We start from the raw sequence: 12,379 nt of genomic DNA, 5'->3' as shown, positions 1-12,379 counted from the left end.
TATGGCTTGTTGATATCTTACAACATCAAGGATTGTGGAAGATGCTGCAGTCTCTCCCACTTGCTGTGTAACTGCTCCCAATACCTGACAACATTTTTCAAATTGTTGGTTCAGCAGGTTGGAGGAAGCTGTCTTCTGGCAGAGAAAGACAAATGCTAGTACAGCTATACCCTTTCCTGGCAAGTAATTTATCTGAATTAGATTAAGCTTTTCTGACCTCCTCCACCTACCCAGGGCTTGGGTTAAATTCCAGGGTTACCTATCCAGTTCCTGCCATACAAACAGGACCCAGCTGAGTAAACAGCTCTGCCCTCCCAACATTCAGCAGTGGGACTCAGAAAAAATGAACAGCCTGGTTCTTGGGTCTCTGACACCACAACAACAGCATCAATCGTTTTAAACATCATAACTGATATTGAAAGTCAGTCTTGCACAATAAAGGCAGATACTGTAACTTTAAAATACACACAGAGGTTAATTTAGAGAGCCTTTGTACAAACAGCCCATTAAACACAATAAGAAGTCAGAGGAGCAAGCAAGAAGATTGTGACTTCTACTTTAACATATTTAATCATATTTAAAGTCATTGCTTTAACTATAATATTTATCAAGTTAGGATACAGCACTACAGAAAAATATTGAAAAGGTTTTGTTAAAGACTACCAAGTAGTTTTCCTCTGCTCTCCACAGTGTACATACTGTGAGTGCATCATCAGATCTGTATTGAAACCACATTGATAAACACAACCTAATTCAAATCTTAGAAACAGCCCATTGCCAACTCTGATAGCAGCACAAGTAAAGCATCAGTTATTCTACAAAGCCTTGAAACCCATTTTTTCAATATGAACTTGGTGTTAAGTAACTTCTTAAATCAGCAGCCTAGGCTAAGGATGGCAAGCAATTGACAAAGAATGCCTGAAACGAAATTTGTCTGATAAAGTTCCTTTAGATAAAACTATTTGTATACAAATGACTGATGTGGCAATCACGATCCTCAAAAATCCTACAAAACCAAAACTTTACAGAGAGAGGACAAAGAACTAAAATTTCCTATCCCCAAGATACTAAGAACAGTCATGATCTCATCAGGTACTGGTTTTATAGCCTGCCCCTGTTTAACAGGCTGTGAAGTCCTTATCTCTTTCTACAGTATAACAATCATCTTCCCACCCTCCCTCCTCCCCTGAAGGAATATCATACCAGCTAGGTCCTCTTTGGCAGTTCAATGCATGTCTGATTAAACAGGGCAGTTTTTCATAACTTCTGTTTAACCTTGAAATCTGCTGCTTCTATTTCAGACCTGATGAAGTGCTCGTGTGCCTGCAAGCTTGGCTCATTTTTTCCCCCCATACCAGCTGGTCTAATAAATTACCTCTTCCTAACAACCTCATGTTGGCTGTGTCCTTAGATCATACACAGCTAAACACTATTATGCCACCTCAAACTTGTATTAAACCATGATAAAGGGTACTGCTGGCTTAAGAAATAATAAAAAAACCAAAGTCACTCAAACTACTACCTTGCATTACAGATCCTTTCCTCATCTATGTGAGGAGTGGGCAAGATACACCTTGCCCACTCCTCACATAGATGAGGAAAGGATCACATTTAAATTGTTGCCAGAAACATGAGCATTTTCTGTTTAAGCTGCTCAAATGTATAACAAAATACATAGACTGGACATTTTAGTAAGTTTGAGGTGACTCCAGGCCTGATGGTTAGGTTCCCTAACTGTCTGCCAGAGAGAGAGTGAGTTTAAAACAAGCAGTTTGCGTGATTTAAATTTTAAAGCATTTTTTGCCTGATTTGAGAAAGGGAAGGGGGTGGGGAAGGAGCATTTTGTTGCAGAAAAATCACCTCTTTTCAATCCACATGTAAAAAGTCCTTTCTTTAAGGTCCGGCAGTTGGAGGCTGAACTCCCGTTTCAGACATGCCTTTATTTGGAAACAATGCAGGAGCAGGCAAGGCAGGGCTTTTTCATAGATGCTGCCTGGCCACAGACAAGCTAACAACAACTTGGCAAAGTGACAGGCAGCTCTGCACAATCAATACAGCCATGTGCTCCTTGAACAAAAAAAAACAAGCGTGGAGTTTACGGTTTGAAAAAGCAAACAAACAAAAAACCTCTTTGTAATTGCTTATTAATCATTAAAGGAAAGAGGTGAAGACCAGAGCTCCATACAAATCCCACGAGGATGAGGCTCACCCAGCTGCACTCTTGGCACATATTGCCTGGAGCACAGTGCTATCTTCAGGACTGCAGTGTACCTGCCCTGGAGCACAAGCACCAGCTCCACAGCAGAGGAAGGCACAGGCAGAGCTGGCCATGAACAGGAGCTGGCTGAAGTGCTGACAAAGAACTCTATGTAAAACTCCAACTGCACACCATCCGCAGGAGTTTGGGGCAGATCCCCCATTGGTGTTGGCACTCGGCTGTTCCCAGCAATACCTGCAAGATGGCTCCTTGAGATCACATCCCCCTTCTTCCCACAGACAGGGAGAGAGACTATTTTTACACAGCCACTGACCACTTTGACAAAAATAAATGTAAGGAAAACTTGAGACCAGTCATCTTCCTGATACTCCTCTCTCCCAGGGACCTCAGGAACCTTACAGGCAGAGGAGACCAAGTGAGAAGAGCAGACCTCAAGAATATGAAGAAATAACCTGACCTCAAGTGAAAGATCAGGATCTGCATTTTCTTCCTCCACTCTTCTTTCTCTCACACCAAGAAAAAAGTCAGCTAGAAAAGCTGACATATCTTCAGAAATTTTTCTTTTTTCTTTTGGAAAAGAGACTCCATCCAGCTCCATTCAGGTTTTCTTCCCTACCTTCCTCCTCCCTAGCATTGCCAAGGTCAGATACAGGAGCCATACAAAAAGTCATGAAAGCAAAACAGAAAGAGGAGGTATCTATTTAAAGGTACTTTCATCCTCTTCAGAATAAACCTTTTTCCTCCAGAAGTTAAAGTTCACACTCTGCACAATCTTTAGCTTGCAATTTTCCCTACACCCCTGAAGCATTGGCTCAGTGCTGTTGAACTGAGGAAAAAAAAAAATCCACTTCACTGCTGATCCCAGCACTGGTGCTGGGTGGACCATCACCACCACTAAGCCAGTCTCACGCTTCCAACCTCTCTAGACCACAGTGTTCACATCTGGCTTCTATGATAGGAGCCACTCATATCCATCCTCTGATGGTTGGTCAATATGAGAAAGAAGGGCAAATACTTATTGAAATATTATTTTGCTAAGGAAAAGCCCAGCTTTCCAGCTAACATGGTTTTTCTTTCCAGTGGACAGGTTTATGATGAAGGTTTGGCATCTGTTCAGTTCTTCCTCTGTGACAAGCAAACTTTCCTGTCTCCTGCATGGATGCAGTCAGCACAGCTTTGGCTGCCAGCATGTGACACCCAAAAGCCTTTCATCCACAACAGTCTTGAACTTTGTTTTCCATCATGAAATACAACTTGAAGATGTATATTTTTATTTTTCTACCAGATCTCAGGTATAGAGGCCACATTGTTAAAGCATCTTTAGTAAGCAGGAAGAAGATGGGCAGGATACAGTTTCTGTGGCACAAGTCCCTCTTGAAGGAAAAGGACTCAAGACTGAGCAGTGTGGAAGACCTCATGCTTACTTAATCATTCAAACTTCAGGATCAGGCAAGTGATAAATATTCTTTCCTCTCAGAGCACTCTGAAGGCCTCTGTCAAAAAGGCAGCCTGTGTTTTACACCCAAAAGCAGATGTTGCCTCTATTCATCCTCCAACAAGGGCTGCTGAAAGCTGAGGTTAAGAAATTATTAGAGATTGCATCATATCTCACTAGACTTTACCAATTTCCTGTTGTACTCTCAGAACTGATGAGAGTTCTTGGAAATATTATTTCTGATAAAATGCATTTCAAAATGTAAGACTTTTTTCATATTTGTGGTCACAAAGCATCTCTATTAGACTTATTGACTGCTGAAGAGATGCCTCTTAAGAAGAAAGATTTCAATTTCAAAGCAAGTTGGAATGATTTTCTAAATTATCCTAAACTTTCAGAATCAATTTAACCTGTTTTGAGATTTGCAGATGTTTTCAGGCCTCTTGCTTGGATTTAAGAACTGCTTCATCGATGTTTACAGCATTTTTTTCAGTTGTTTCTTGACCAAACCAAATTAACTAGTTTGGTTTAGATTTTAATTTTATACAACATCTAAAAAAAAAATTCCAATAATTATTTTCTCCCTCTTCCTTCTATGGAGTGTGCTATTAAAAGGGTCCTGTGGTACAAATTTTGAGTTGAGAAACACAGTAATGTGTTCTTTCTTTTCACCCTTTCTATTTAAGAAAGGAAATATTGGTAGAAATGGAACAGTAGCATTAATTTCAGTAAGATCCCACAATTTAGAGCTTTAACCACCTGATTCCAGGGTAGCTATAATTGTGTTCAGTAGTTTTGCCCATTGCACTACCAAAATACCAAAGGAAGAATCACAGAATATTCTGAGTTGCAAATGACTCACAAGGATCATTAAGTCAAACTCTGAATGGCCCATATGGGGTATGAAACCCCATGCTCTAACCAAGTGAGCTAATAAATATGAGGGATTGGCATTGGCATTTCTCCTAGAGCTCTAATCAATGCTGTCAAAACATGCAGTAGCAACTGATTGCTGCCTTGAGTAAGGAAAGGTAGTGAAGTCTTAGTATTCCCTGTAATAAGGCTCATGAACACTACAGATTGCATATAACAATTGGCAATTTTCAAGGGAGCCACCATAGCAGGGCAGCCCAACCCTGCAGGGCAATTTATGACAAGTGAATGAGCCAGAAACTGAAATCAATTCAGTGACAAAAATAAGTTCAAAAGACAAACAGCAACTCAGCCACTAGAAGCTGATTTATTTCCACAGTAGTTGGATGTAAATACTTCCTCTTCCCATCACTGCTAGACTTTCAGTTCAAGGAGTATATTAAGAGATTGAGAACCTACATCCAACACTGTGCCTCGCTCTGATTGTTGTATTGTGTTAAAACTATTGTGAGATTATGTTCAGCCTAGTTAGCCAAGAACTTTACCACCTCTATAATTAACTCTGGAATCTGACATCATCATCCCCTCAAGGTTCTCTTAAAATTTTAATAGCCTGGTTTATGAATATTCATTTGCCAGCATTATACTTCCAGGGATTTATGAAAACCCAATGGCATGTCAGTGCTCAAAGAGGTTCTATTACTTCTGCTGCCTCTTTAGCACATTTATTACAAGTCAGAAAGTCCGTCAAGGCTGCAGTTGATCCAACCATCTGGGTCAATTAATGGAGGTTAAGTGGCACAGCAGACACCTCGTGCTGCTGCTCAGGGTGCCCATTAATCCCTCCAGCAGACGTGATGCTTCTTCACAGGCCTCATCAGTTCTAGCCTATGAAAACTGTTTCTCCCTTATCTCCTCCTGTTTCTCTCCTCCTACATGCCACTGCAATTACAAGTCAAACACACAACAGCCAGCCCTTGAAAGGCTGCTCCTATGTAAGAGAGCAGTTGTCCAAACCACAGAGTTTATCAGATGTGTACAGGCAATTATTGCCCATAGTCAGCTTGTTTCAGCAAGTACTACAACACAGATGGAACTGGCACACTGCAACAGCTAAATAAAGTTTGTGACACTTTGGTCCATTACCAAGAGGCATAAACATTTCTTCTGCATCACAAGCTGTAATTTGTTTGACAGTTTTTTTGTGTTTTCCAAATTGTGACAGTGCTGAAGTTTTAGGCCACTGGCTTAGACATTACTGTGTGCCACAGACAATGTGAACCAGATGTGAAGCATCTCCAGTTCCAAAAGGAGAGCTCAATAAAAGTTCACAGTGCAGGTAGATCAAAAGCTGTTATGAATCTGAATAGCACAACAAATATTTAGAGCACGGCTTGTAAGGAATGTGAAATTCAAGGCTGCATTTAATGCATTAAACCTGGTGTATTATTAAGCTAGAAGCTTCCTCCTAATAGTTATGCAAACTGTAAAGCAAAACTAGAAAGCCAAATAGTGTCATTTCTCCTATGTATTCCTTAGCTATATTTCTCCTTTGTCAGCAAAGAGGCAGCTCAGCAAAGCTCAGAACTACTTTTGTCATTTCCTGACAAAACAAATTTAGTTAGAACTTTCTGAAGTTATTTTCAAGCCTTACCTTACAACGATTTATGCAATTATGTGATTTTCCCCTCAGCACCAGTGCTTCAGAACAAACAAGGTAAAAGGTTTGATCTGTCATAAATGAGCATTCCAACCTTCTGGTTTCTGTTTCTGCTCGATATATTTACAGAACAATGAAAAGCTCTGAATTTGGAAGAGTATCTTCCAACAGCACCATTTGGCAAATGCAATATTTAAAGGCATCTCCAAAGGGAACCTGCAGACTATTCAACAGGAAAAAAGAGAAGAGAAATGTAGATAAAGAATAACAAGTAATAAAAAGGATATAATCCCTGAAGGCAAAGGGAAGAGAAGTTAGAGATCAACAACTGAAACAGTGAAGAAAAAAGGTTAGAAGTCCTGAAGGATGTAATCATGATCCTATTTTAAAAAGGGAAAGGCTAAAATTGTGACTGAGACAATGGCCTATGGGCCAATCCAGAAAGTCTGAAGTACCATAAATAAAATGGCTTTGTAGAAATCATCACTTGATGCTTCCTCTAGCTCCCAGGTCACAGCTTTGGCCAGAGACTGGTGTTTGGGAAGGCTACTGAGAATTCCCACCAGCGCCTGGGGGAAAGCTCTGCACTGCAGCCAGTCCTGGACACTGGTCAGGGCACAGCAAGCACACGTCACTGTGGTTGAATTACACTATTTCTGCTTGGCTTCTGTAGAGAAACCAGCTTATCTGGACTTGTTTTTTAGCTTCCTAGCCTTCCTTGGGGAGGGAATAATTTATGCTAAGTCTTCAGAACACAAAGACCTATTGTCAAAGTCACAAGCTGCCTGTTTGCTTTGTGGTGCAGGGGAAAGCAAGCCTTTCATGGAATCTCCTTAGAAGCAGAATGTTGGTTTTTTTTAACTATTATGATTATTTTTTAAAAACAACGGAAGTTTAAAATCATTTACTTTAAGAATCTGACCCAAAAGCTTGATTGTTGCTTTGCTAAGAGGTCCAAAAGTAGGTGAAAAAAATCCAAACTGAGTCTGGCCTGCAAACTCTTACAGCACCATCAAGTCCCTTTATTTATTTCTTTTTAGTGGCTTGCCAGTTAAATCTCTAGCCTGCAATAAAATCAGGTTTGGGTAGCTGTCAACCCTTAAATCTAAACAGCTACAACACTTGGCAGGTGGTTTTAAAAAAGACTTTTAGCTACAAAGAAAAACATGATGGGCTGGATAAAGCTGAATGCCCAATTTTTTTTGGCACCCAATACTCTTGTAGGATAGACAGCCATGTTGGCCAGCTTCAGGGTCCTAAATTGTGTACATATTTCCAAACATTTTGAGCCTGTCCGCCTTGCTGGACCACCCACAGGGAGTACAGCTTGATGGCCATGGGAACAGTACCACCAACTACATTGTTTTTTTACTGAACTCTACTGCATACACTTAACCTCCAGTGAGCTGACAAAATTACTGCTCTGTGGAGGAAGATCCACACATGTCTGCACAGCAGGAGATGCAGTGAGGAACCCTGTCGCAGGCAGAAGGGCTCATCTCAGCTCCACTGGCTTTCATTTTGCCCACCAGTTTAGCAAGATGCAAGGGACACACTTGTGCTTTGCTCCCCAGGTAACAGTGAAAGTGCTTAACACAAAAATCTGTGCTCGTGGAAGCAACATAGACACCAGAAAACGTCATGGTAATTCAACTAATTGTTACATGCCACAAGAGAGAAGCAATTCAGAAGTGTTAATCAGCCCGAAGCTCATTTGAACTCAAACCATTCTTTAGACTCTGCAGTTGAGCAGCAGGTTGTGTTTTACAGACTGAGTCAAAGATCTGAATAAGGAGTAAAACACGCCCAGGTACCGGATGAGGCATTGCCAGGCTCCAGGTCATGTAAGTGAAGTCATGTTGAGAACGAGTCATTTACGGCTCCTAGGGTGTAATCCCATGATGCAATGTTTAGATTAAATCTTAGACTATTATCCCAGCATATCAACCCTGTCTGCTCCCAGCAGAGGTGTCTGAAGATCCTGTTTAAACTAGCTCATTTATCCAATCAAGGCAGGAGAAACAAAAACATGAGAGAGTTCCTCTTCTGACTCTTGGGGATGGTGCTGGGCAGGGCCAGGAGTTGGACTCGATGATCCTTGTAGGCTCCTTCTAACTTAGCTTATTCTCATTCTTTAAGTGCTTCCCTTGAAGATACCTCTGCCTTTTCCATCTCAATGCCTCGTCCCTAATCCTCCATCTCAACTCCTACTTCTCTCCTCTCTATCTTGCCAAAGTCTTGCACAGGGAGCAAGTGGCCTGCTGTGGAAGGCCACTCATGACACCAGGAAGTACAAGAAAGTGAACCAAACAATTCTTGATTTATCTGAAGCATTTGCTGAGACAGTTATGTGTGGAGTCACTTCTTTCCTGACAATTGACTTCCATGGAGTTGTGCTGTCATGACATTTCATTGTCTGCATTCAATCACTTACAGGCACTTGAAGTCACTCATAAAATTCTACTCAATTACTGGGCCCTAGGCTTCAATCAAAAATATTTGTCTATTTAATATTTCACTACCAATGTGCTACTTCTGTGCTGGCTTCAATTAAACGTTGAAGTACTTATGATATCAAATATAATTCTTTCATAGTTACAATTCAAAATTTTGCCCCAATTTTACTTATGCCTATTTTTACCTAAGCCCAAACAAGCCAGCATAGATAGTATATGTGCTTTGGTCATTCAAGAAAAGAGTTTGCATGCATCTCAAATCAAAGGTGCAGAACTAAGTAATTTCAAGGAGAAGTCTGTTCAAACTTAAGTCCTCATGACACTCTTCCAGAGGCATTACACAGAGGCAAGTAGATTGTGGGCAGTTTTAATACTGGGCTAGAAGACACATGGGTAGACTTAGTCCAAGAATCAATATAGTGCCTTAAAATAAAGCAGAAGTTCTCTTTTGTATAACAATATTAGCCCAACACTCACACAACACATTTTCCTACGTGTCTTACCAACATTTGCTTAAGTCTCTAAATCAACAGGCTGTCACGAGCAGAGTATGACAGATCTCACACCACAAACATTTAAATGTTGACATCCCACTTGATGAGGTGAAAGAAAAGCACTGAGGAACCTCACAGAGCTCACTGGCCCTCCAGTTTTTATCTCTTCTCTTGCCATGTAACCCAAGCCAACACAGTGTTCCTTCCTCACCTGTCCTACACGTTCACTCCCACACTGAGCAACTCTTTTCAAAGCCCCACTCTTCCTCTGCTGCTAATTCAACACCCACACTGACATAGCCATGGTGAGCAGGTCCGAGCAACCCAGAGGACTTGAGAGAAGTGGAGAAAACTTCTGTCAGGACAGAGCAGTTCCCTAATCTCTGTAGCCATGTATCCAACTGATACTATTTGAGAGAGTGGTTCTGGGGCAAACTGGGAATGGAAGGGCAAGTGGGAAGGATTCCTCAATTGGTATTTTAAAGCCAGGTTGCTACTTCCACTGTTCCTATCTGCCAATCCAAACCATCAGCTGCCTAAAGTAGTCAGAAGAACAAAATTGGTAAACCTGGCCTTAAACAAAGATCTCATTTTGAAAGTTACCCACCTGAAGCCTCAGTCCACTTCAAGACAGCCCTGAGCACCAGTCTACAAGCAAATGAGTAGCAAGGCCACTCCTGGCCTCTCGGTTTAAAGCAGGACAGCTACAAAGAACACAAAGTCTCATGGATGATTTTATGTTCTTTCCTGCAATTAGTAATTGCTATGAATCCTAACTAATATGTCTGGAACACATTACTTAGAGAACAAAATGTTGGACAGAAGTGTTGATGCTATGTTTTCTCCTCTGACTTAACACTTACAAATCCTCATAGCTAGCAAATATACATAGTCCCAATAGCCAGAAACACGATTAACACCAGAAAATCTAGGCCTCTATGACTCACTCTGAGTAAGTGCCAGGATGGATCATTTTTCTTTGCCCACCTAAACATAGCTCTTACATATAAAGGGTTGTGACTTCATTTAATGACTGAACAGCAAAGGCTGCCAGCCTCTGATCGGAAGAGAAATGCCAAACATTTGCATATACAGGAGCTTTTTTTTAACTTCACAGCTCTTTCAGTTCCTTTCAGAGTTCCTCTGATCTGAACACTAATCTCTTATCTGGCACACTATGCTGTAAATGAGCATGCAATCATCAAATCTGTCCTTTTAAGCTGTGATGCACTTCAAGACAACCATTTCTTGGCTACTTTTTAAAAGAACTTAACCTTAGCCAGGTTTTCTACATCTTAAACATGCCATTCCCACCACTGCAAGATCTCCATCTGGACAGGTGATCTTCAGATGCACACAACAATCAGGAGCCCAGATGAAGTTTTGGTATAGATTCCTGCACTCCAACCCTGCTGGCACCAGCTCTGAGCCTGCCTGGCCCTTCACTGCACTACTCGTAGCTGCCCAGGGCAGCAACACTTTTGTGTCTGTTTGCCCTTTACAGATATGTACACACACATATCTACCTGCCTGATCCCCACTCCTCCAAATCCTTGGCAGATGTCAAGGGTAGATTTACATGTTATTCCATGAAATTTAACTTTGTCAGTTCAGTTAGTCCTTATTGCTCAAATAAGCCAAAAGACCCTTATCCTTTCTAGAAATATCCACAAGAGGGGAAAGAAAAAATAAAAGTTGTCCAGACATCAAATACAAACAATTTTTGCAAACAGATGTTTCTTCCACAAGTGTTTGAATACAAAACCACTCTAGTCGGTTGAAACACAATTCTAGATGATTGTTATGTAAGCAGAACTGACCACAAGAAAACTTCTAATGGTTTTGTTCATTCTCAGTACAGTTGGTTGACTGAAAATGCAATGCCAATTTTTTGCAGAGCTACAGTTTCCACATATAAACTCACAATGCATTTTAACAATATCAAAACTGCATCTGTCACAATTACATTTGCAGAATACCTTTACATATCTGTGTACTGATTAACAGAGTATTTTAGTATGCAGAGCTCTATAACCAAAACATATTCTGTGCTATTTTTTAAAGTTTAGTTTAAGGAATGAAATTTAAAGAAATAGGGGATACTTCAACCTGAGAATTTGTTTTTTAAATCTGTAATGCAGCCTTTAAAGACCTGAGTTAATTTTACAGATACAAAGTTTCCCATTCTAAAACTCAACCTTCATCTATAAATGTGAAGTTTCCTTACTTGCCAAGCCAATCCTTACTATCCAATCAGAATGAAAGGACAGGGGCTGAGCTGCATTTTGAAAGCATACAACACACAGCTTTTGCTGAGTGCAACTCAGGGAGCTAGCATATCTCTTTTGTTTGAAACAGGTGAGTAAAAACTAACTCTAGGACAAGCAGTGAGCTTTATTTGCCTCAGATTCAAGTTGCTTAGAATTACCAACATTAAAGCCTTGAGCCTGCTTTTCAAGTGAATTAAATGCTCTGTATGTTTGACTACAATAAGAAATATATCATTCAAGGTTAGCTTTACTCACCACAAAAAATAGCTGCTCCTCTTCACAATGGAAGAGGTAAAAATGTGAAATCCAGTGCTGCTGGAGCAACAACTGTGTTGGTTGTTCAGCTCCAGTTGCCTGTGTTAAAACATCTGGCAGGTTTTTTTTATTGGAACTGAAGGCAGGCAGGTGTTACAATGACTGACACCAAAGCCAAGTGAACCCAGGTCTCAACTCCCAGACGTAACTTGTGGCTGCAGGGTTAGGCTTATCCTACCCTAGACACTGCTGGAATGCCAACAGCTGCCTGAAATGCTGCTTTCAGTAGGATTTCCCCTTGCTTTTGGGGCTAGTTGCCACTTAATGGAAAATGACATTGACATACTGTCCATTTTTCACCCTAACATAAACAGTTGGGGCAATTATTTTCTAAGAGTTAAAGAGTTATTGTAGCTGTCTCTGAGGCTTAACTGGGCTTCTTGTCAGAAAGGGAAAGATTGAAAAAGTCACATGTGAAGCACATATGACTTGCATATTCTCTAGATCATTTGGTGTGACTGTTTTGAAACAGTGATCCACAGTCCTTCATGCTGCAACAGAGAGATGATGGGAGACAGTGCTACCTTTGTTTTATTTGAGGGAATAGACAGTAATTTTGTCTAAATCTAAGGCTGATATAACAGAGCAAGAATTAAATCCTGTACATCTCTGCTGCCTGCCAAGAGTTTTACAGGTATAAGCCACAAGGAGCACATTT

At 40.7% G+C, this 12,379-nt stretch overlaps 1 protein-coding gene across 17 annotated transcripts in view; it reads right to left on the bottom strand.

The window, feature by feature from the left end:
* SVIL (supervillin) overlaps nucleotides 1-12,379 on the bottom strand; it is a 107,555-nt gene that overhangs the window by 83,567 nt on the left and 11,609 nt on the right. Inside the window, exon 1 of one of the 17 annotated variants that reach the window (XM_039710918.1) lies at nucleotides 1,861-1,919. The exons of the other annotated variants lie outside the window; for them this stretch is intronic. The gene's annotated coding sequence lies outside the window, so the exon portion shown is untranslated. Of the gene's footprint in view, nucleotides 1-1,860; nucleotides 1,920-12,379 lie in introns of those variants that run through there. 17 annotated transcript variants of the gene reach the window in all.

Source organism: Passer montanus, unplaced genomic scaffold (assembly GCF_014805655.1).
Source record: "Passer montanus isolate IOZ18808 unplaced genomic scaffold, ASM1480565v1 scaffold10, whole genome shotgun sequence".
Classification (NCBI taxonomy): domain Eukaryota; kingdom Metazoa; phylum Chordata; class Aves; order Passeriformes; family Passeridae; genus Passer; species Passer montanus.
This window is presented reverse-complemented; position numbering and strand designations above follow the sequence as displayed.